Here is a 5817-nt window from a genome sequence, read left to right as displayed (position 1 = left end):
TATTTAGATATGACCAAAGCAAAAAGTGGTCAATTGAATTCAAAATCTAAGAGTGCAATAATGAAAACCATTCAAGTTCATCATTAAGATATTTGGCTCTAGGGTTGAATATATTCTCCATCGGAATATAATTAATTACTCTTATCATATGATTCTAAAAGTTATATATATTATTCTATCATCACATGTCATTTGAGATAACTTAATTTTTCAACACCACATACGCTCCATATAGATATATAAAATAAAATAAAATGATATGTAAAAAAGATATAAATATAACTATTAATACATAGAACTTGAATGACATGTTACAATGTCTTTTAATTTGGCTTCAGCTGACATCTATGACCTCCAACTTTGAATGTACATAAATAGGTACTTAAACTTATATAAAATTGAACAAGTAGACACACATGTTCTATGTGACATAATACACGTAGGACGTCGCGTAGGATAAATGTGTCTGCTTGTTTAATTTTATACAAGTTTAAATGTCTATTTGCGCATATCTAAAGTTAGAAGACATAGATGTCAGTTGAGACTAAGTTAAATAACACATTTATGTATTATGCCGAACTTGAATTCATTTTTCCAACTTAGAAACTTTTACCTAGGGTTCCATATGTTCCTTTTACATGCAACTATAGATTCCCTCTCTAGAAAGCTTGTTTTGTACATGTACATTTCCCCCCCTTCTTTTCTTGAAAATATTGGAGTAGTATATCCTTTTGACTTGTTAGAACTTGGAAGATAGTATATGAAAGTTTATGGGTTGATTTTACGGATCGTCACTCAATTTTTATTTTGTTTCACTAAAATTGTTGAATTATATATTATAATATAAAAGTCACCCGATTTACTTAAGTATCACATAAAATCATTGAATAATTTTTTTTTATAACCAAAGGTGGCTCAATTTTACCTAAAGATCATAAATATAATATTATTAATAAATCAATGAAGTAATTTAATTTAAACTTCAAACTAGAGGGAGTATATATTTTCTAATTTTGGAATTCATTATGCATAGAATTCCAATAGTATAAACTAGTGAATCCAAGGAGAAAGGTATCCAAGTAGTGTAGCACTATTTCCCCCTTTTTGTCCCCTAAGCCATTTCTATATAAATCAATCATTCATCCAAAAGGTTCTTTTGTAACATAGCAATCTATTTATTATAAGTTGTGAAAAATGAAGAAGATTAAAGGAAATAATTGTGATGGAGCCAAACCAAAAGAAAGACATATTGTGTCTTGGTCACAAGAGGTACTAATTATTATTATGGTTATTTGACACTAATTAATTTGGAATTAAGACATGATTGATTGGTTGGTTATTGTTTTATATTTGTTTTGGTCCTTTTTGAGTTGTTGTGTTGTTGCATCACATATTTGGTCACCTGATGCTATAGAGGCCGGTCCCACTCTAGTATCCGTTTTGATTCATGCAGCTACGTCAATGATAACAACTTGTATTGATGTTTGTTTTGAGTTGCAGGAGGACGATATACTACGAGAGCAAATTCGTATTCATGGAATTGATGACAAGTAATGCCACTTATCCTTTCGATTCTTTTTTTTGAGTTGATTTCTCAAATAATCACTCGACTAATAGTTATTATAGAAAGTCATTTTCTTTGTTAAGGAAAAATTGAAATCAAGAAGAAATATGATTTTTCAAGATAATAACTATTAGTTGAACTACCAGCTAAGAAATCAACCTTTGAAAATATTCAATAATCTTAAAAAGGGCCATATTTTTGGTATCTTATAAGACCAAAAAGTTTGTCCATATGGCTATGAAATGTAGCCTGATGACAGAGTCAGAATTTTCATTAGGAGGGTTGAGGGTTCAGAATATGAAAAGTAAACATACGAATAAGTCGAATGGGGTTTAACATCTAACATATATACGTAAAAAATAATTTTAACCATATATATATAGTGTAGTTTTCCGCAGTCCTTGAGCCCTTACTAGCTCTGCCCTTTGAAGCTAAATGATTTTTTTTTTCTTCATGATATATGATGTAGTTGGACTATCATAGCTTCAAACTTCAAGGATAAAACAACTAGACAATGCAAAAGAAGGTTTGTTCCAAAATGTTCTCTCTGTTTTTGACATTTTCCCCTTTTTCATCTACTGTATTTTTTCGTCTTTTGGTTAACTAATGTGATTGTGTTTTTAAAAAAAATCTGCAGATGGTTCACTTATTTGAACTCTGATTTTAAAAAAAGTGGATGGTCACCCGAAGAAGACATGCTTTTATGCGCGGTAAAATGATGTTATGTTGAATGTAACATTGTACTTAAGTCGCATTTCTATTTGGGAGATTTGGTTTTGTAATCATTTACAAACTTGTTCGACTTATGTGAATAAGGCCTCATTTGTTTCCATTAAGATTAAGACGTCTGAATCTGAATGAACTGTGATTACAATGTACATATCTGATAGAAAAAGATTGCTTGCGCGTTTGCAGGCTCAAAAGATCTTTGGAAACAGATGGACAGAAATTGCAAAGGTGGTATCAGGCAGGTAATTACCAACATTGTATTTTGGTACTAATTGTTAGAGATTATGTTTTGTGTTTTGAACTTTTCCTTCGCTTTTAATACAGAACGGATAATGCTGTGAAGAATCGATTTACTACAATCTGCAAAAAGAAAGCAAAACATGAAGCAGTGGCTAACGAAAACTCTACTTCATACATTAATTTAAATAACAAGAGAGTTATGTTTTCAGACAGAATATCTGATGTTTCCGCTCCTGATAAGAAGCTGAGGTAAAATGAATATAGCTTGGTTCAATTATGTCGCGGAGATACCAAAGTTATGTATTATATAACATACACTCGTTGTGATATAGGAGGAGGAACACTATTGAGAGCTCTGTTGATGATTGTCTGAATAATAATCAATCGCTTAGACATCCATTTGCAGTGCTTGCTCAGAATGCCAATAACTTGAAAGAGACATATGAAAATGGTAACAATCTTTAACTTTGTAAAGGGACAGTAGAATATTAGATGAGAGAACATATCATTGATTATGTAACGGACTTTTTATGGATTTTCAAGGAACGTTCCTTAAGAAGAATGATCGAAAGATAAATGTGTTGAGGCAACAAGAAGAATTACTGAACTCACTGGCACTCAAAGTTGATTCGAAAAACACTAACCAGAGTCTTGAAAATGCTTGGAAGGTAAGGTTAATTAGTTGTAATTTTTTGTTCTTCTTTTTTTCTGTATCTAAAACACATTGAGCTCTTCACTTCGCTTAATGTGTTCTTTAGTGTCATCATCAAGGCTTTAAGACACACTTTTCGTAGAGGCCACACTAAACAATTGAAATTTTACTTTATCCTAAAATAATTCTGTTTCTTTATCCATATGTTTGTTATTCATGCTTATAATTATTAGTCTTGGACTAAACATATATATTTGTATGTTTTCTCCATTGCGCCTTTTCCACTTTATTTGCGTTTAAAGCCTCAACAGACCTTAAAGCCTTTTTGTGCGTTTTGGTATAGATAACACTGCCTCTGATGGGATGATCTGAAAAATTTGCAGGTACTCGATGATTTTCTTCATCGGATGAACGAAGGTGATATGCTCACGTTCCGTCATACAGAGATGAATTCTGGACACAATACTCATAAGAATCTGATAACAAACTCAAGTAGTAACGAAAGGAATCGACCATCGAAAAGGTATTGACTAGCACAAGCTCATTTTTCCTAGTGCAGACTAGTCTAAAATCTAGATGTACATACAGGCAACTTGCTTTATCTCAAGAGTCTGGTGGCAGTTCAGAGTACAATACCGGATCAACTCTGATGTCGCATGCATTGAGTAATAAAACAGAAGAAAGTCAAGTTAAGACGTGTGCGCATGATCAGGAGATTCAATCTGGTTTGCAAAAGTCTCAAATAGGTGATCAAACTGGAGTTCAAGAGTTGGAAAATGGAATTTTCTGTGATCTTTCATTCCCTCATGGTACGATGAAGAATTTCATATTACATAGTGACTATTCTAGATAGCTATGCTGAAATCTGAAATGCTTTATTCTTATAAAAATGATGATTTTGATTACGTCAGATACTCCGCCTGTTTGTGATGAAATGAAGGACAATGATGCATCCGCAACAGCTGAATGTGAATATCTTTCTCCTCTTCAAGTAACTCCGCAATTCAGATCATTAGCTGAAGCAATTCCCAGCCCAAAGTTTTCCGAAAGTGTAAGCAATCATTGCTTTATGTAATGCTTCGGAACTAAATCCAACAACAAACTGTTATAAGTTGCTTATTTGAGACATTGTTAGAAACTAACTAGCATTTTTCAGGAGAGACAATTCCTATTGAAGACACTTGGAGTTGAGTCTACATCTCCTCATCGAACCACCAAACCTCCATCTTGCAAAAGGGCACTCCTCCAAAGCCTATGATCAATTTGCATCCTTTCTGATGACACATACAAAAATGCAGGGCACGAGCGCGCGCACACACACAGACATAAACGTGTAACTAGTCTGTGTCTCATTTCTTGTGTGTGTCATCATGGAACTCGAATGGAGGTATTCGATGTATCCATAAGTTTTTGGCATTTGATAAGCTTATTGTACATAACATAATAGTGTAGTAGTTACAAATTGGAACTCACCAAAGTTTACAGAGTATGTAAAAGAAGATAGTTATTTGTAGAGCTTCTTCCAAGTCTTTCTGGTGGCTAAGTTGCTCGGACTCTTTAAAAATGTAGTCGTACCCTTGTCAGATTCTTTAAAAGCTATGCATGTTTGAAGGATCTACACACACTCGAAAAGAATTTTTGAAGAGTCCGACCAACATAATCTGGTGTAGTTGGTGGTAGTGTTAGTCAAGTGTGATCATTATTAAAAAGCAAAAGGTAGAGGCAGAAGGATGGAGGGAATTCTATATGAATTAAAGCTTAGTATTTAAATTTAAAGCATTCAATGTATTATTATGTACTACTTATGTATATCATACCTAGAATCTTTGCAATTATTTTCAATGGATTAAAATTTGTGATGTAGTTTCAATTTTGTTGTTCCTGTATATTGAATATCTTGAAATTACAAGGCACAATAGTTGGACGTTTGACCATATTTCATTGTGAAATTTGAAAAAAAAAAATACTATTATTTTTATTTTCACAGTGAAAATGATATTTGAAAAATTGGAGTTACATTTTGTTGACCAATATTAATACTAATTGATGTTGTTTTTAACTTTTTGTGAGTAATTTGGAGTGAAAAAAAATGAAAACACCTTTTTGTTGTTTTTCAAATTCTGTCAAAACATGTTTTTTGGAGTTCAACTCTAGAAAAAAGTGGGAAAAAAATTCATGGTCAAACGTCCTTTCGATGCTAAATCCTTGCTTGATAATATGTTGGATAAATATCAATATATAAGCAATTGGCCCATTAGCTCAGTTGGTTAGAGCGTCGTGCTAATAACGCGAAGGTCGCAGGTTCGAGACCTGCATGGGCCACTTCTTTTTAGAATTTTCAAACCTTTTTGGAAAATCATTTATTCTTGCAAATTATGAGATTCTAAAATTACGATAAAATTTTCAAACCTCTTTGGAAAATCGTTTATTCTTGCAAATTATGAGATTCTAAAATTCCGTCTATCATAGAGTGTAATGACCCTAAAGGTCATTTTTGGAAATTTTCATAAAATGACCGTTTTACCCCTCCTGATAGTTGCCTCGAGTCCTAATTGTTGTATTTTCGAAGTTGGTTTGGAGGAAAATTGATGAAAAGTTGAGTTTTTAAGAATTAAAGTTTGGTTAAAAGTGT

General features: G+C 32.5%; 1 non-coding gene and 1 pseudogene across 1 annotated transcript; both read left to right on the top strand.

The window, feature by feature from the left end:
• The first annotated feature begins 960 nt into the window (after positions 1 to 960).
• Positions 961 to 4505, top strand: LOC125854311 (transcription factor MYB124-like; annotated as a pseudogene).
• A 928-nt stretch (positions 4506 to 5433) lies between these two features.
• Positions 5434 to 5507, top strand: TRNAI-AAU (transfer RNA isoleucine (anticodon AAU)). Its single transcript has one exon. It is a non-coding gene; the product is annotated as a tRNA-Ile (tRNA).
• Positions 5508 to 5817: the final 310 nt, after the last annotated feature.

The sequence above is a fragment of the Solanum stenotomum genome, chromosome 2 (assembly GCF_019186545.1).
Source record: "Solanum stenotomum isolate F172 chromosome 2, ASM1918654v1, whole genome shotgun sequence".
NCBI lineage: Eukaryota > Viridiplantae > Streptophyta > Magnoliopsida > Solanales > Solanaceae > Solanum > Solanum stenotomum.
Note: the sequence above shows the minus strand (reverse complement) of the source record. Positions and strands in the feature narration are given on the sequence as shown.